Source organism: Hermetia illucens, chromosome 1 (genome assembly GCF_905115235.1).
Source record: "Hermetia illucens chromosome 1, iHerIll2.2.curated.20191125, whole genome shotgun sequence".
NCBI lineage: Eukaryota > Metazoa > Arthropoda > Insecta > Diptera > Stratiomyidae > Hermetia > Hermetia illucens.
The window spans coordinates 130,240,259-130,260,686 of record NC_051849.1 but is presented as its reverse complement, the minus strand read 5'-3'; the positions used below and the strand labels follow the sequence as shown (position 1 = coordinate 130,260,686).

The window sequence follows — 20,428 nt, the reverse complement described above, 5'->3', positions numbered from 1 at the left end:
CCTTAAATTGTTTGCTTCTGTTTCGTCTCCATTTTAAACCCTCCCCAACATCTTTTTCCTATTCTCTCAGTGGACAACCGCTTTCACTACTGACCTCCTCCAAAGACCTGGGTGTTATATTCGACGATAAACTTCGTTTCAATTCCCACTTCGTTGACATCATCAATAGAGCTTCCAAAATGTCTAGTTGTATCCTACGTTCCTCCTCTGACTTTACCTCAATCCAACACTCCTTTACAATCTTCTATTCCCTTGTCAGAAACATCCTTGAATATTGCTGTGTAGTTTGGTCTCCTACCGCATCCGTGACTGCCGCGCTCTTGAAGCTGTACAACGCAAATTCACCCGGACCCTCTTTTATAAAAAGAACCTTCCACGGATTGATTATCCGTCACGACTCCGCACCCTCAATCTCCCCTCTCTACAGCAACGCCGTATCTTCCTTGATTTGTGTACTCTTTTTAATCTCTGCAGTTGTCTGATGGACTGCTCTGCCAACTCGGATATTACTTTCCGAACCGTTTCATCTCATAACACACGTAGTGCGGACATTTTTGATGTACCCTTCGAGGAGCTCGAAATTTACTTTCACTCTTCGATCCCGAGGCTTTACCGGTCCTACAATGCACCAAGGCTTGGGTCCTTCGACTCTATTTCCCTCTCTAGCTTTAAGCGTAAAACAAGCCATTCACTTGCTCCTCCCTCGGCGGACAATATGTAATAAGGAATTTGCTTGCTTGCTGTGTATTGTCCTCATTAAATAAATAAATATCTTGATTTGGAGTTTGATTACTGCTAACCTTTTCATCTCCGTTGCAGTTTCCAACATTTTTCATATCAACTTCCTTGTCTACCACCTCAAATAATGGTCGAAGAAATTGTAGCTGGCTATACATTCAATATGTATGTATAATATAATTGGAAAACTCGAGCCCTACGAAGCGTATGCACTTTATCGGAAATTGAAAAGTAGGTCAAAATGGTCAGCAATAGCACCTAAAGAAGTTATATATCGAAAAAATATTCATCATATCTTTCTGCCACCCAGAACTTGAAATATAAGCGTACTTAATAACTCTTCAATTATTGCCTTAAATACGTTTCACAAGAAATCTTAAAAATTTTGGAGAGTTTTACGAAAAATTTGCACTTTCAACAAAACTAAAGTAGGTCGGAAATATGTCCGTTCAACTAATTTATTTCAGTTGATGTCCGTAAGAACGGTGAAACGGTGAATTCAATTTTACCATCAAGCCACCACGTTAGCTCCAATTTAATCAATATTAAAAAGCATTTTTCCGTACTCATTTTAATCAGCTGCACAATATCCTCCTTTGTCGACTTCAAGCAGAGAAAACTTTACAATGGAGAACAATTGGCAGAAAATGAAACACAAAAAGAAAGTCCACTTGAATTGGACTAACACAATTTGTTGTTCGTGTCACAATTATTCTGTACAATCGAATCTAATGTTTGTATTCACTGGTGCAGAATAAAGTAATAGACAATGGCCATGAAAAAATTATTTCCAGCTCCTCCAACTAGAAAAAAAAGAAAGTTTTAGAAATGAAATTTCCACAAACCATTCCAGCAGCAATTTCGTTTCAAAAATATGTCTGATCACTTTTCAACACTTTTCCCTTTTTCGCGCCCTACCAGCGAATGTCCTAAACTCAAACCTACCTCCGCCATAATAATAAACGACTTGGTAGCCAAATAAGATAATCTACTTCATAGAATCTCCCAATTTTTGGTAAATGCTCTCAGAACGGTAGCCACCCGTATTACATGATTACCACGTCATCACACTAATCCGCAATATGTCATTTATAACACTTTCTGCTAGGGTAAGGCCTACCTTGCAGCCTTGAAGAATTTTCATATATCAAATTTAGCAACCACACACTCAGGTGTAATGATCAACATTTATTTTTCCGAGCCTGCTCTAGGTGACGGTCCTTTTGCTGGTGGTATCTCCCGCCACAAAAGCCTTCACTCCGCATAACCACAAGCATTTATTTCGTCGCTTCTGGGCGCTATATTCACCCTCCGCCCAGTCATCATCTGCAGTGATATTTGTCAATCATATCCTATTGAGAAAAGATACAGAAAGTAGGACACAAGCGGAGCAACACCTTTTGTGCTATATCAACTCGAAGTTTTACAGGACAAAGGACAAAGGCATGCCTTCCACAGCTCGGCTACTACCCCATTTCGTCGATGTCTACCGGGGTCGGAAATGAAGGAAACGTTAACTGCTAGACAATGTGCGGGCCGCAGTGTCTGCCTTTTTAAGTTGGAGTAGACTTTTATCCTTACCAACTTCGGGCTTATGAAATTTTTTCGCCTATTTATGTATACGGTATCCCGCCCGAAAATTGATACAGTTTTCCTTTGAATCCCCCTTCTGCACGTATCTAGCTCAGCGGCTTGTCAAGTAAAGCAGGATTTAGACCAACTCCCGTTCAGGGTTGCCATTTGGATTCGAACTTTATGGGGATACTGTTGTTTCTCACCAGTCCGTCATTTTAATTTCCATGTTTGGAAATATATTCATTTGTGACCCCGGAAATAAATATTTAATTCGAAGTTCGAAGCATGTGTTAAAGCCTAGGAGGAAGGTCAGAATGTTTTACAAAAAATGGTTAAAAGTTTGACACATTTAAAGCGGTAAAGTAGAAACAAATCCTAGTCGGTGAGGACTTTTTATTGATTAACAAGAGGCCGAATTTTGCAATTTCTCTTGTTAGTAAAGATTTTGATGGCCGTTGGCCAACTAAAAGCTAAAATAATAAGAAACTGAATTTGCAGTATTTTGTCCAATGATGTAAATGTGGGAATTATTATGAGGTATCCTGGTAACTTCATAGGAAAGCATACCCTCCTCGTAATGAGATAGGGCTTTAGTGTATGAGGATCATTTACTCGCAGTAAACCACCTTATAATAAGGTCCACAGCGGTTTTCTCTCTTTCTAATGATCAATTCTTTTCATTTTGTTTATTTTTCCAACACGATTAACATGAATATTTTTAGGCTAAATTACTTTATATTATAAAGGGACGACAACAGTTACTTTTTCTTCCTTTTCTTCAGCCTTTGTCCCGTTCACAAGCGGGGTCGGCTCGTTGTCATCGGTTTCGGTATTTGGCTCTATTGGATGCCTGATCTGGGTGCAATCTGGAGGCTTTTAAATCCCCATCCAGCGCATCAAACCACCGTTGTCTCGGCCTGTCTTTTGGTCGTTTACCATCGACTTCGATGTTCAGAACAATCTTGGCAAGTGAATTCTCGTTAGCACGAATTACGTGACCATACCATCGAAAAAGCCTCTCTCGCAATCTTTCCACGATCGGTGCAACCCCATAACTATCGTGGATATCCTCATTTCGGATGTGACGCCACAAGTCCAACGCAACATCTTCGTCTCCATTAGCGCAAGACGCCGTTCATTGTCTTTTATAGTTGGCCAACACTCAGAACCATAGAGAGCGACAGGACGGACGACATTGCGGTAAATTTTAGATTTGAGACGTTAGTTGATACGTCGATCACAAAGAACACCAGTTGTGGAACACCACTTCATCCAGGTTGCGTTAATGCGTGAGGTAACTTCATAACGCAGTTCTCCATTGGCTGATAGCGTTGGCCCGAGGTCAATTCTGAGCAGATCACTGCCGCTGACAATGATTGTGCCTGTTTCATGGGGATCGGTCGTCAAAAATTCAGTTTTGTTTAAATTCAATCTGAGACCGTGTTGCATGAGGCGATCATTCCATTTTTGAACAAGTTGCTCGAGATCATTTCAGATGCTAGGAAAACATCATCTGCATAAAGCAGTGTGTAGGGCGCTGGACGTTAGATATCCCGTGTGACGGTGTCCATAACAAGGACAAAGAGGAGTGGTGAGAGGGCACTTCCTTGATGAACTCCAACAGATACACGAAGCAGTTGTGATACACCCGCCATACTTCGAACTTTACTTTTCGGATCGTGTTAGAGCAATTGAACCCAGCGCACAAGTTCTTCTGGCACGAAGTGTTGTCGTAAAGCATATCAGATGAGTTCGTGTGGCACACGGTCAAACTCTTTCTCTAGATCCAGAAAGACAACGTAAACAGGACGATGCTTCCCACGGTGTTTCGCCATGAGTAACCGCGCAGCGTGTATTGCGTTAGTAGTTCCGCAGTTTTTGACAAATCCGGCTTGATTCATGGTTATTTCAACGATTTCGCGAATGCGGTTGTCAAGAATGCGTTCAAAAATCTTCATGGTATGGGAAAGTAACCGGATCGGACGGTAATTTGAACATTCTGCTGGGCTACCTTTCTTTTTCCATATTGGAACAGTGGTACTTTCTTGCCAATCAGATGGTGTTCTTCCTTCCTGAATAACCCGGTTAAAGAATTCACTGAGCCACAGTGTTGGGTCCCAGCTTTTCGCTTTCCAGAGCTCAGATGAGATGTCGTCAGGTCCTGTTGCTTTCCCCGATTTCATTTGTTTTATTGCCTCCTCGACTTCAGTTGCGCTGACTGGTGGAACTGCTCCAAATGTCGGCAATGATTGTGGAAGTGGAGGATGAGCAAATTCTTCAGTTGAAATCTGCTCGAAGTATTCTAGCCATCTATCCGTTGCGGCTCGACGGTTGGTAAGCAAAGTACCGTTTTTGTCATTAACGTAACGGAAGTGTTCGATATCCTGTGTACGTCCCTTAAGGCTTTTGGCAAGTCGATACAGATCTCTCTCGCCATCCCGAGTGTCCAGTTTATCGTAAAGATTTTTGTAATGGTTCGCTTGGGTGACAGCGACCTTTGCATTCCTGTTGGCATTCTTATGAATTTGCCAATTAGCAAGCGTTTTATCGTCGATAAATTTATGGTAGAGGCATTTGTTTGGACGGACCTTCATTTCTACATCATCATTCCAAACCCAAGTATCTCGGTTGATGTACCGCTTACCCGGCTTGGTAAGCTCGACGGTTTCAGAGGCCGCTTTGTGGATCGTGTCTTTCATTTGGTTCCATGATTCTTCCACATTCGTAATGGTCGGCAACCGTATGAGTGAGATCGTTTCTTCTTTCATTTGATGCGCCGCGAGCCAGGGCGTTCCTCACGCTATTTTATCAGTGGTTTAATTTGCATGACGGCAATCAACGGCCGATGTTGAGTGATGGTCTCATAGGGGGCGACTTTGCAATCAGTGGTAAAATGTCGGCGTCTTATGAAAATATAATCGATTTACGTTTTACTGTTCTCACTATAAAATGTAGGAAGATGAGACGCAAGGTCTTGGGTGTCCGCAAAATCGATTATACGCTCGCCCCATTACCGTCTGCCTTTTCACCCACATGACCATTAAGATCGGCGCCAATAATAATATAGTCGCCAGCAGGCACGTGACATGGCTGTTCATCGAAAAGTTGCCAGAAGGCATCTTTCTCGGCATCAGGTCGACCTGTCTGTGGTGCGTACGCGATGATGAAGTGAGTAGTGCGATCAGCTGATATAATGGTGAGCTTCATCAGCCGATCATCAAATCGTTCGGCTTCTTTAATGGCATCACGGAAACCCTCTGAGATGGCAATGCCAGCACCATATTGAGTGTATGAGTTACCAAAATAAGTTTATAGCCATTTATATCGCGTTCGCGTTCAATGTCCCAGCTTTTGGCACCAGACCATCGGGTTTCTTGCAGAGCGCAGATGTCAATGCGCCTTTTCCGAAGGGCTCTTGCGAGTTTCTCCGTCTTTCCAGTTAGGGTACCAACATTTAGCGTGCAGACACGTATTTGTTTTGTTCGTTTTGTTCGGACTGACTTGCTTACGTCCTGACGCCGTCCATGCGTCAAGAACCCTTGTCCATTTTCGACAGGACCGGGGCCTGTCCTACCGCGTCGACTGAAGTCGACGCCCTAGGATTTCTCCGAGGCTTGTGACTCAATCCGATCATCATATTTGTAACGACATTCTATGCATTTTCTTGGTCGACCTGTCGCGGGGCCTGTCACCAAGAGAGATCAGATAGGATTTAGCATAGTGGAATAACTGCAACTATACTCTATTTATCTCATTCCCTGAGGTGAGGCGTTTTATTTTTGTTTTACTGAGGATGGTACAAAGTACGTTGCCTCAAGCCCTCCTCCTTTACCTGTGCTTGGGATCAGCATACTATGTTAATAGCATGGCGGAGTTGACGGACACCTGTTACTTATTTCTAAGATCTATGTAGTTGATTTTAATATTGGTCTTAGTTACATAGATGCCATTGATTTAAATATTATCGAAGAAAAATATCAACTCCGCCATATTTTCCACATAGCATGCTGGTCCCAAGCCCAAGTAGAAGAGGGGGTTTGAGGCATGTTATTTTACTCTGCCCTCAGCAAAACAAAAATAAAAAACTGATATTGAGGAAAGAGATAAATAAAGTATCGTTGGAGTTGTTCCAAGCCTGATCTCTCTCCGTGACAGGTCCTGCGGCAGACTGACCAAGAAAATACATCCAATATGGTTAAAAAAAGAATGCACGTGTTGAGAGATTCTAAGCCTCGGAGAAATGTTAGGGCGTTCACTTCAGTCGACACGGCGTGAAGAGTCCCTGGCCTGTTAAGAAATGGGCAAGGTTTCTTCATGCATGAACGGCGTCAGGACGTAAGTAAATTAGTCCGACCAAAGCAGTTATGTGTTGTGAATAAATACCTGAGTCAAACGACGGTGAATACCATTCCGGCCAAAGCTAAGCACTGGAGAAGTGAGCAACAGCTTCTAATGCATTGGATTCGTTCAAACACGCGCAAAGTGCTTTTCCCAAAGATGTGTTGCATGCCATCAACTCTACCTTTGAAAATCTAAGCAAAGATGCCCTCCCGGAACCATGTGTCGTTACGCAGAACAACAATGAGAGTTTGAACCAACTTAGGTGGAAAATCACTCCAAAGAACTTGTGATAAGTCGCAGTCATCGTAGGGATTTCAGCTTATGTGACAATCTGCGTTTTCAAAGCAGGTTCTTTGTTTCACTAACCTTCCTGCAACGCCTGAGAGTCAGTAGTAGACCAAGAGCAATAAACCGAATAGACTAAAAAAGCCAAGATTCGTCGCAAATGGAGCATATTCGGAGCAAAACGTTATAGATGATAACAACATCCTATAGGCTAAGCTAATAAAACCCTTTTATGAACGTATTCTTTCCAATTTTTTAATGTTCACAATTTCAAAGAGTTTTCCTCACAACCCACGCTTTCAAAGTCGAGATCCCTCATAACTCCAAAATTACTATTGCGATCCTTTTAAAATTTTCAACAATATTTGTATACATAATTGACGAAGTACCACTGCAGATACTTCTTCCAAATTTGTTTATATTTTTTATTTTCTATTTACAAATTAGCGAATTACTTTCACGAAAATCGTCATTTTCTTTTCAAAGTATTCCCAACAATTAAAAAATTGAAATTTCGAAAACCCTCTCAGTATTTCCTTGGGAAAGCAATTATCTAATGAAAGAACTTTTTTCGATTTCAGATGATCCAGCACTGAGTTATGAGGGGCAACGCAATTCTGAACCCAAAAGGGAAGGGGAATTCCGGGTAGGTCAGGGGTGAAGGCAGGTGTCCGTAAAACTGTCTTCAGCTGTTCTAGTGCAGTCAAGGGCATTCGACTAGCCATACTGCCAGAAACGTTTTCCGGGGAAATACTCACTCGTTAGGAGCAGGAAACTAGCAAAAGCCTTGTTGTCAGGCAGATGTGCAACGGATGGAGTGCGTAGCTTCTGCTTACCGGGATACGCTTTCGACGAGGTCACATACTGCTGGACTGTGGAGCGGCTTAAGAGTATAGTCCCTAAATTGCTAGCCTGGGAACGAACAGAACTGGCGATGATGAATCGGGAGCACGCATAGCGACAGTGTTTTTTCCTAAAGCCGCATTACTAGAGACAGAGAATTTATGGGCATCCTAATTGTGGAGACAGTGGAGAATAGCTCCAAACACTAACGGAGTCAATGATCTGAACTAAGTTAGCCTAGCTAAATCTCCACTCCAGAATAGTGCCGGTTCAGGAGCCCAGGGTGAAACAGGGGCAGAATCGCGGGCTACAAGAAGACAGCATGCAGGTAATTTGGGACTCTTTTATGAAAAACGAAGACCTTTCATCATTCTTCAGCGTAATTTAAATTATATATATCCTTCACTGAAAGGGCGGTCGTGGTATCGGACTACGTCCCAGGAAACGACATCGGAACCCCTCCCGAGCTAGTCGCTAGGCTAGGGAAGTACTGTGATTGGAGGGCGCTACTATTTCCTTTGGCTGCTATACCAACAGATGTCGCGAAGTCTGGGGAATCATCAACTCTTATCAAAGAGGTGAGTATCTTCTTGAATTTATTTTTAGCAATAAGTTTGAAATAAGTAAGTATAAGTACCTATTCGTGACCAGACCCTATGGTGGACATAACTCTAGGGAATAATCTGAGGAGCGGGCTGGTCAAGAATTGGAAGGTGTCGAATGAGCCCTCTACATCAGATCACAGAATTATTAGATTCGACATTGAGGGCAAGTCTAAAATAAAAAAATATTAAGCAATCCCGGTAGAAAGGATTGGGACTCCTATGCAATGCGTTTTAGCAACAACATGGCTCACCTAGTATGGGTCGGTGGAAGACCTCAACAAAGCCGTCATTGACGCATATGAAGACTAATCGAAGGAAGATTGATTTTTTTTCTTCCAGCCGGTGCCCTGAATTATTGATACCAAGATATAATATGCTAACAGCTATTCATTTGGATAAGAAGTTTGAAAAACATTGGAGTAACCGGGTAAATTGGGAGAGCATCAACTGATTACTTGGTATACTCGTGGATCCATCACAGCAAGGAAAATATACTTAGAGCCAATGGGTAAGCACACTGGCATATTCCAAGCGGAAATATATACAATGTCTCATAAACTTCTAAAGGAATTAAATGGGGCAGAATATTGTTATTCTGACGGACAGCCAAGCGGCGATCATGGCACTTAGGTCCAACCAGGTGAATTGTAAACTGATGTGGGGATAATTTGGAATAAATAAGACTTTCCCTCTTTTTCTATTGGATAATATAATATAATGTTTATTAACCTTGCAAATTCCGATGTTTCGGGAACCACTTATTCCCTACATCAGTGGATTATAGTGAGAATACCCACTGGTCATTACCGACTAAACTACCACCTGGGGAAGCTAGGAATTCCCTAGAGTCAAGCCTTTTTTGAATGGACCAGCGATGTTCTGGGCATATGGGGTTATCCGGCCTAGCAAGATAGAGTACAATAGCTTATAGGTGGTACTCAGCAACGTGACACCCCCATAATTGTTGTAGGTGGAGATAGGGTTTGATAGTAAAGCTGTTGGTGTTGGTTCAGCAGGCGTTTCCCAGGTTTTACGCTCCGCTGGGACCTTTACTACACTTTACATATTAATGTCAATTACTCGAGACAAACATACATATATATTTATATGAATATGTTAATGACTCTTTTGGGTACTGCCTAATTCAGATAGATATATTTGTATATTAAACTAGCGCTAGTAAATATACGTACTTTATATGTGCACGAAGTAAATCGAAGTAAATTTATAGTTCATATGCATATAAGTATAGTATTCGATAATAGGCAATATTTGTTTGTTTTGGGTGAGCATAATATCTACGTCTGTAATATGTAGGTATATTTTGTAACCTGAAAAAATATGAGGAAGTGTTACTACATACTGCCAGGGAAGTTCACTGCCTAAAGTAAATACTGATTTGATGCTAATCATCGAGCAATACCCTATTCCGGTATTGTTTCTTGGCACCCGACAGCCGCTGCCATCGGGGTTCGGACGGCGCTCGACGTCGTGTTCATGCCCAGGGCCGTGGAAATGGGTTTGTTTGGATTCGGTGTTTAAGGTTAAAGTTTTTTAGCGTTCATCTGACCCCGAATAAGACAGTCTCGGGATTCTCAGTGTCCACTTTATGCAGGGTGTGAGGCTCCCATGTTCACGGAGGAGCCCCAGCCGTGACAAGCTTTCTATATACTGGTGGATGGTGCAAATCACGAGCTACAGAAGGAGTGTCATAAGCTCCGCCAGTTGCCACCACGTTTACACGTCCGCGAGGAACTATGTCACATAAAAGTAGAGTATTGTTATCAAAAAGGAGTCTTAACAGTACATTAAATAAAAGCGAAGCTCGCTGCTGGCAGAACTTAGCCACCCGGAAAATCGGGGCTCTGTCGGTACTAAGTACCGATCAGATGGACTGCATTGCACGGGCATTATTCCCCAGATATCCCATATGGGCTAATGTCAACAGCGCGGAAAGTGTCATTTTCACAATCAGAGAACTCGAAGAAGCATTTTTCACTTTGAAAAACAAGAAAGCGCCAGGTCCTGAGGTTATCTCGTGGAAAGTTTACAAGCTGAGATTTCGCCGACTTACTGCTCGGGGCGTTCGACGCTTGCCTGTAGAAGGGCATTTTGCTTGTTACTGAAAGGTGACAAAACTTGCGCTAATCAGCAAAGGAAAAGGAGACCCTGAGCTGCTATTTACGCCGGGAAATTGCCCGAAAAACTCATCAAACTCGCTGAGGCGATCCGCGCTGCCGGGGACTTATCTCCAAGGCAGTTCGGGTTCAGAGCAGGAGTGGGGGCTGTTATGGAGGTCGTCGAAGTCGTTTATTGAGTCTATGCATACAGCCTCCGATCTTGGCCAATCCTCCTTATAATGCTTGACGTTTGAAATGCGGATGTACCTAAACGATTCATTTATTAATGATCTTTTTGAATTTGATTGTCAGCTATTTTTTCCAGACCTTCCTTGCAAAATAAACCTGAGTAAGTTGTTAACAAAGGAATAATTTGCAAGAAAGTATCCAGCTTCGCATAAGATTCGCAATACCAGACTAAGCCTATGTGGTTTTCCCTATAAAAAACCACCTCGTGGATATGCTACCCGCAAATCCCTGAATACTTGAACAAACATCGCAACCCACTCAATAAAATATTTTCTTCAAAACACACTCAAATCGCTCGAAATTGCTGCCTTACAGCACTTCATTATTAGTTTAAAACTTCCCAACTTTGGCGATTCAAAATTACCTTGAATAGATCGAAACTTTACCCACCTCAAGCCCTATTGAAAGCAAAACTAATTGTGCTGAAAGCCTTTGTTTACTTCAGCCTGAATCCTTCTTGTTGTGCGGAAGACTAGCCAAAATAATTTGCAGTGAAAATTGCATTCTTTGCTATTCCCATCCTCGCAGCGGCAACACCCCCAGTGAACTTTTTTAGTACTTAGTACATTGCGTGCGAAGGAGTTTTCTCCAGCAGGGAAAACTTTTTCGATGTTTCCACGAAACTGGGCATGCCTGGTCCCGACCCAAGGGGAAACCATTGGACTCCCCGTTCCAGAACTTCATAGAACAAACATCCATCCGCACGGCGTGGAACGCTCCCACCGTAGTCGGAATCAAAGCTTTCGATCGTTCGCACATGGTCCGCGTTACGCTGGAAGCATCGAAACGGTGGCGTGTACAATTTTTTTGAACTTAAAGTTGAAGAATTGGAGTCAAAGGTGGACTTCCACACCTTCAATTTCCGCAAATTTTTCCGGCCATGACGGCTTGTCGTTCCCGTTGCAGCGAGTTTTTCCCGACTATGCAGACAGCGCTGAGGAGTGGTTTTCCTGCCGGATTTTGAATGTTTTTTGCTTTTTGATTTTTGAGTTTATCGGGACCACGGCGAAGAAAGTGCTGCTCCCGCAGGGTTCGCGCGATGTCACCCTTAGTACGAATCAGCACGGTGGAATTGCAGGTAGCATTGAAACTAGGGTGAACCAACCGCTTCAAGACAAGTGGATAGCCAGCCCTACCGCGACAGCCTAGCCCTAATTAAAAGTTATAATAAATTCACTGCAGCCCACGTTCTTTTAACCGATTAACGCCCATAGCAAGGACTCGCAAACGGGTTAGGCCGCGTCGGGTTGGTTGGAAATGTATTACCCTCTTCCCGCTCGTTAGCTTTGCTAAAAGTGAGACGCATGCAATATTTAACCCGTCCAGCATCGAGTGTGTTTTGTGTTAACCAGTGCAAACGCTGAAGGGTGCCTCAAATCCGTGGTTGAGACTTCCGTGTCATATCAAGTATTACAGGTGAATAAGGAAAGATAAGGAAGTCGCATATCAAAGAAATCAAGTGAAAGAGTGTGAAGGCTTGTGCAAAGTACATGGAAGTGTGAAAGGCTGTTATGTGCTCCAATTATCTACAGAAAGTAGTTTCAGCGGTACGTAATACATAATAACTTGTACAGTGTGTTTGCCCGAACGTCGGCTTTATGAGTCCTCAAAATAATGAGGGAATTCACCGACCGAAGGCAAGTCTGTTTATGACTCATGGCCCTGACAAGATTCTGCAAATGATTAGGCCCATAACTCCTTTTGCGGCGGGTATTTGATCGATAACTTCATTGTTTGCTTGACGTAGACTGTTCCAAGGCAACTAAGACTCTCCGTACATTCTGTGGCATGAAGAATTTTCCATTTGTGCTTGAAACACTAACTTTCCAGGATCAGATACTGGTTTTTGCCTGAGTAGGGAATGTAGCAAGTTGAACTTAAATAATATGCGAGTAATGACTATGGTTTTGATGATTTCCACGTTCGATATTGCTACGGTATTACCAAGTATACTTCAATCAACAAGCACATTTTGACATTGTTAAAGGATTCTTTCAATGCCACTGCTGCAAGTATCATTGTCGATTCACATATTTAGCCGGATATATATTCCAAAACAAAGCAATTTCTCTCATATTTGAATTGTCTGAACTCCTTTGGAGTGCTAGTAACTCAACTTTTTGGGGCAGACACCAAACAAGAGCAACAAATGTGCAACTCGGCTCAAAGGACTTGGACGCTCTGTAACTGAAATCATCTGCCTGAACATAATCCCCTAATGGTCGCATTACTGGAGCAGTGCCAAGTTGCGATATCCTAGCATGTGGCGTATATAGACATTTTCCTGCAAGGACTTCTGGCGCGCGAATAGCATTCGATTGTGTTCCATTTAATTTACAAAAACGTATTTGGGCTTTTAGACTTTGGCATCACTTTGTCATTAAATCCTATCACGTGGCCACTACCATGTTGTAAGCAGTGTGCTTCTTTTTATTTATCATGAAAGGCATTGTTTTCTCTTCGTGTTAATTACAAAGCAAGGAAAATATGGTCTATTTTCTGCACGACAACCTGAATCGAGCTTCGAAGGCAATGCTGGAGTGTCTTCTTCTCCAATATTCTGCAACCGCGGTCTCCAGTTGACGAAACCTAGTGTTTCCAGCCCTTCCTTAGATTTCTTGACGTATATTACCATTTTCCTTTACGTTGTAGTGAGCGCCCTATCCATCTCAGTAAGGTTGAGGATATCCGACCTACTGAAGTTTTTTGAGCTTGCTGTCGTTGGTAACGGACGGGTCGTCAAATTATAACTTACTGTTTTAACGCATTTCCATCCTGCTCTCAGTTTTATTTTTTTATAATTTATTGGAGGATATATACAGATAAGGGTCCCATAAATGTGAAACTGGCCTTATTTGTGCATTTTTTTGGACCTAATTATGGGGAAGACTGAGTAAACCTTGTTTGTTAAGTTATTTCACCTCTCGGTAACCAATATTTTTGGGCTTTAACTCTAAGCATGAGTATGGATTCTTTTCATCTAACGTAACATTTGCACTGTTAGCAAACGTTTTTAGCGGTCTTGAATAGTAAACCGATGTTGGAAGCGACTAGCATTTAGGGACCACGTGCTTCATAAGTCTGAGTTGTTAGGTGCAAGTCCGGTAGGAAGCTGTTGAGTTGGATTCTGTATACATCGTGCTTAATAATTTCATTTGGACCTTATTTTGTTGCCCTTTGTTTGAAATCTCCGAATCTATTAGCATTTGCAAGTACCTATTCTACTGAAAATATATTCTATAATTCAGGATACATTTCGCTAGTGGCTTAGTTTTTAAGTTCACTCGATGATTTTATTGCAGGCGATGATGTATCGCATCCACACTTTACTAGTTTCGACAAAGTTGCTTATCCCTAAACGGATTTACATTGAATTTATTTTCCCTTGCCATTGTTTGTTACACGACCTATGCATAAGTAGCTCTTAAAATTTTGTTCGACGCTCATCTTGAAAAGATTATCGTTATTTTTCGACCTTATATTTTCTGGGCTTATCTTCTGAACACTTATCTTCATTTTAATGGACTCTAATCATTTAAGCAATTATTTCAGGTTCGTTGCAATCGCTGTTTTAATACGTTTCCAGTTGCAGATTTTATTGCTTGCGGTATGAGTGGTCTACTTCCCTTTTCGATGGATTGGTTCATAGCTCTGGTTTTTCCAGTCATGTCACACAATCGTTTCGCAGTTTTCAAGTTCAATACTTTGTTATTATATTATATTATATCTATCTCAAATAAGTAATGAGCTCTGCAGAGATGATTATAAGTGCACTATAGACACGGCTTGCCAATTAGATTGAGACGCATGCTAGTATTTGACCGCGAATCAGAATCTATGCTGAAAGCTAAATAATTACGCGATAGGAATTTTAGAATATTTACGAAAATCCCCTCCCAGTTCCATTCTGCTTGATGCCCCCGTCTAATGGAATATACTACTGTCGTGTATGCAATGCAGGATACCTGTTAGTGAGTCTGATGTCACCCGCTGTAACTGGAGTACATCACTACCGACAGTCGGATGTCCGAAGCGTCCACTGGCGAGGCAATTACGCGCGAGAATAAACTCTGGAGAACCCAGTTGTTCTTGACACCCCCATTCCGGTCCCAGCAAGAGAGAAATTGAACCTTCTTTTTAAGGTTTTTGGTAAACACAAAGCCTTAGTAAAATCGGTTTACTGTCTGTCTGTCTGTCCGTCACATGCATTTTTCTCGGAAACGGTTGTAGCGATTGGCACCAAATTCGGTAGAAAGGTGGGAACTGTGAACACTCACGCATATATTGAGTTACATACTTTTACGTCGAATTTAAGGGGAAGTCCTCATACATGCAAAAGGGGGCTGTAAATTTTTTTTTCATCAAATATAGCCATATAGGGTATCAAATGAACGGTCTCAGTTAATACTTTTCGAAGCCGGTCTTACTTTTGACATTTGTTGAAAAGGTGGGGAGTGCGGGCGGTTGATCATCACTAAGACTTTGTTAAAAAATATGAATGTAAAGTTGCATAAATAAAGTGACCCGGCTGGAAGTAACAAATTCCGAAACCCAAAAATTGTGTTTTTCTCTCTCAAAATTTTGCTGTACACAGTGTGCCAATTTTCTTGCAAAAAAAAAATGAATCAGCGTTTTACCGTGATAAAATCTTGTCTACATCATTTTATCCTAGGTACTTAATTTGTAGTAGTTATAATATGTTAAATTGAAACTCGCTTGTTGAAATACCTGAACGCAAAGACATAAAATAGGTAAAAACCTCAATTTTACTCTCCTCGATTTCCACCACGCTTTTTTCTAGAATCATAAAGCGAGTTACGTTATTTCTTTGTATGTACGCACCATTGTTGTGCCCTTCGTCAATACAAAATAAACTAAGATTTCTGGTCTATTTTATTCTATAAATATTGGATTTTACCCAGCGACCTTTTAATTGCCATCACATAATTCCCTTAGAAGTTGCCCGGTGTTTCACTTGTCACTTCTCTCACAAGTGGCGTGGTTTAATCTGCTCCCCTCTGGTTCCCATAAGATCGCCAAGCTTGCTTGCGCGTCTAATTTCCTACTGTTCCTGCATTCCGTGATGACATATACTCTCTCTATACAGTGCCGAGTTAGCATGGATGTCAGCGTTGCTTCCATCCTTTTCTTCTTCCTGACCATCTCCACTTGCCTCTAATGCTCTCCCAGCGTACTGAAACAGTTATCCTATATAGCTCTTCTCACAGTCTGAACACGGCAATTTATATAATTCTCAAGATTTCTACGTTAACTTGCGGTTCTTGGAGATCCTAACCTGTTTTTGAGTTGGTGCATTCTACTCAATCACACCATGTCGATGATCAACCCTTTCATCGTTTGTATGTGACCCCTATGCTTCTTTTCCGTTTAAAGTTGTTGACGAGGGATGTCAGCAACCGTATTTCTTGGAGTTTCTCCTTTTCCCCATTGGACTTTCAATAATCGATGTCTAAAAGGCGTTATTCGCTTCAATATCAATATTCTCTTCTTCTTTCATAAATTTTGCAGCACTGAGGGCACGGATAACAATCTATGGATTATTGCATGGAAAGGGGCCATTTTATTTGAATGGGAGTGGTTGAAATTTCCTGGAACCGTGCGTCGAACATTCGTTTGGGATTAAATCAACTGTTTTTATTTAATTTGATTCAGGTAAAAACCGTTCATACCTGTTAGAAATCCATATGATTGCTTTCTGATAATTTTAATTTATTGGAAAACACCTTTAGCACTTCAGTGTTATTGGGTTTTAACTGGTAACATTTCATAAAAGCAGTTGAAAAGCCAAATTAGTAAATACAATACCTGCTTTACAGTAGAAATATTTGAAAGAAATGGTTTATAGCGAGATTCAAGTCTGAATAGTTCAATTTCAAGCCGCATCGAATGATATAACAACTTTTTCCGTACAGCCCTCCTTTAGGGTGAAGTCGGCCTTAGAATCAACAGTCACATGCTCATGGGAATCAGTTTTTTGAGCTTCCTGAAAAAACGTTTTTGGAAAATACGACTTTCAGAGCTAGAACTTCAATTATCTTTGAATTTTCAGCGATCCAAATATCGGCAATCTAAGTTAAAATTAATTAATTAAAAGTCGAAATACCGGAAGCTCGCGCCTCGGGTATAAAGGTTTTGTGTTCATTTTAGTTAACAAATTTCAACGCACATTTTTCTATCCGTATATAGCTACAAATCCAACATACTCCTTCATATTTTTCTAAACTACGAGACATGCGTACATATTACAGCCATAAATATTACCCTTACCCTAAACAAACAAACTGCCTATTTCCGAATACTTCTTACTAAGGTTTTGTGTAAACACAAAACTGATTTACTGTCTGTCTGTCTGTACGTCACACGCATTTTTCTCGGAGACGGTTATAGCGATTGACACCAAATTTGGTAGGAAGGTGGGAACAGTGAACGCTTACGCATACAGTGAATTACATCCTTTTACGTCGAATTTAAGGGGAGGTCCCCATACCTGCGAAAGGGGGGTGTCAAATTTTTTTTCATCAAATATAGTCATGTGGGGTAGCAAATTAAAGGTCTCGATTAGTAATTTTCAAAACCGATCTTAGTTTTGACATTTGTTGGAAGGGTGGGGAGCGCGGCGAGTTGAAAGTGATCACTTCTTTAAGGGGGCCATTCTCAGAAACTCCCAAACCGAAAAATCAGAAAAAATCAGGAGGCTAACACTATATGGTGCCTGGGCTCCGAAATACCTTCCATGCCAATATCTGTTTAAATAAAGTTAATAATAGTACATTACTACAATTTTTGTAATTGGTTAGAAACCCCCCTTAAGTTCATCCTAGTAGCATGAGTGATATAAGCCATAATATAGAGCATGATCTTACCAAGTTTGGTGGAAATCGCACTATTACTAACAAAGTTATAATACCTCAAATTTATTGCTTCTTTGAAAATTGGAAACTATGAATTTCAATATCACCCGAAAGTGGATACTCTCACATAATATATGGATATATTACGTGCTACGTACTAAGAAATACACAAAACCTTTCGTACCTGAAGCGTCCAGCTTCCGGTTTCCCGACTTATATCTATCTGAATTAGGCACTACCCGGAAAGTTCGTTAGCACGCATATAATATATACCTACATACACACATGCCTGGTTGGAGTAATTGATATTCATATACAATTGACAAAAAAACTAAAACAAAATAATTTTTTGGGACCCCATTCATAAGAACTCATTTCGTTGCGGTATTGACGAATTGATATGCGATGATGACGTAATTCGGGTTGTAGAGTGCACGAAATTCACAAAAAATGGTAAAGTTCTATCCCCTATTTTCTTCCAACTTGACCAAATTCTGCACTATGTTCTTCGTTATACGCATACCAAATTTTGTACTTCTGGGATGAACATAAGGAGGGTTGCCGGGTAAATTTCTAAAATGTGGAAATATACTATTATTAACTTTGCACAAATAAACTAAATAATAGTATATTTATATATATATCGGAACCGAATATATTTTGAGGCCTCATAGAGATGCACCACTGTGATTTTTTTCAGATTTTTCGGTTGGATAGGTTCTGAGAACGAGACCTGTTACACTTTTTGATGGTCATATTTTGAGCCCTCACTCCCCTATGTTTCACCCAATATCAAATATTGAACCAGTTTCGAAAAGTACTAATTGAGGCCTTTCATTTGATATCCCACATGGCTACATTCTGTGAAAAAAAATTGCACCCTCCATTGACAAGTGTGGGGAGCCCCCTTAAACTTAACACAAAATGGCGCCACTTACTGCATGTAAAGAGAACAATAGATCACACTCTCTTACCAATTTTCGTGACAATCGGTCCGGCTGTCACAGACAGACTGACGCACAGACAGACAGACGGTCATTGACTCGATTCTAATAAGGTTTTATTTCACACAAAACTTTAAAAGGGCTAGGGAGAATTAGATTCCTCTTGAATGGAATTTTAATATTTCACTCGAATGTCAATTATTCCCGTTAATTATGACGTCAGCATCTTATTTGTATGGCTTAGAATGCTGTTAATTACGAAATTGATAAGTTTGAGCTGCTATAACTTCCCCACTTTTTTTCATGAAATTTGGCATGTGTATGCACGCTGTCATCTGTGTCGGTGCAAAATTTAGTACACCTATGATGAACATTAGGGGAGTTTTTAGTCAATTTCTAAAAGTCGATAATGTACTATTAGTGAATTTTTTGGGCAGATACCGCAAAACGACATCTCTCGAAGATTAGGTTTCATATAAATGTTTTACATAAAACCTTAAAAAGGGCTGCAGATAAGTAGATTCTTCATAAATGCGACTTTAATATTTCACGAATGTTAATTATTCCCGTTAATTATGGCGTCAGCATCTTATTTGCATCGCTTTCGAAGCAGTTAATTCGCGCGAAATTGTTAAGTTTGAACTGCTATAACTTTGGCGTTAATGGTCAGATTTCCATAAAATTTAGCACATATATACGAAATTGCGTCCTTTATGCGGGTACTCAGAAGTCCTAGGATGAATTTAAGGGTGGTTTTTCAGTAAATTTCTAAAAGTTGGTAATATACTATTAGTAAGTTTATTTGAGTAGATATCGGAATGGGACATATTTTGAGGCCTAGATTTCTAGGAGTTTGCAATTCACGCCAAAACCAATGTCAGCTACGGAAAGTACAAATAGAGGCCTTTCATTTGATACCCTACGCGACTATATCCGGTGAAAAAATTGTTTGAATCCGCCCTTTGGATGTATTGGGAGCCCCCCTTTAAACTCCACCCAAAATTTATACCACTCGCTGTATGCGTGGGATTTCATAGTTCCCATCTGTCCACAGAATTTCGCTCAGATCGGTTTAGCCGTTTTGGAGAAAAGTGTGTGTGACAGACAGACAGACATTGAAGCGATTTTAATAAGGTTTTGTTTTACACAAAACCTTAAAAACGATTTTCAAATTGCTTTAAAATTTAAGCAGTTATATCTCTGAAGTGATCCGACTTTTGCAATTGAATAAATATTCATTTATAAGAAATTTTGTGTGTTTTCCAAAAATGGTATCAAATCCCAGATTTCATTGAGGGAGTGGGAAATCGTGATTTTTGTAGGAAAGTCAAGCTATAAAGGCAAAAGATAGAATGCCTATTCCGAGGACCAATTTTCCTCAAATAAGTGGTACTATTCACCATTAAAATGTGTACCATCATAAACAGGACACCCTGTAAAACAGAAGGAAGGGCCGCAACTCAGGTTTGCTATGTACTCGTTGTGGAAAGGACTATAATGTGCTGGTTGCTCTTATATTTGCTAATGTAGCATGTTTCCATAATTAGAACATGACGAGATCCGTTCTCATGCCAGTCTTGAATTACATACATATAGACCCAGCAAATCCACGAAACAAGCTCTTCTACTGATATTACTTTTGTATTCGCCCATAATTCACGCATTGCCTAGCACGCGAAAATCACAGTAGGTTAAGTTGAACCCAATTTTGTTCGTTTATTTTGTCTCCTCACCATTTCAAGGAACATACCTAAAGGCCTACCCACATGTTTGCTAAATCTGAAGAGACTTAGGTCGTAAACGAAAAAGTGTGGATTGAGTGTTTGGCTTGGTTTCTGAAGGTTTGCTAGCGCTTG

At 40.8% G+C, this 20,428-nt stretch overlaps 1 protein-coding gene across 11 annotated transcripts in view; it reads left to right on the top strand.

Moving 5' to 3' along the window:
• The first annotated feature begins 11,497 nt into the window (after positions 1 to 11,497).
• The window catches only part of LOC119657839 (potassium voltage-gated channel protein Shaw), a 354,266-nt gene continuing 345,335 nt past the window's right edge, over positions 11,498 to 20,428 (top strand). For all 11 annotated transcript variants that reach the window (XM_038064984.1, XM_038065040.1, XM_038064998.1 and 8 more), the window contains exon 1: positions 11,498 to 12,303. The gene's annotated coding sequence lies outside the window, so the exon portion shown is untranslated. The remainder of the gene's footprint in view (positions 12,304 to 20,428) is intronic.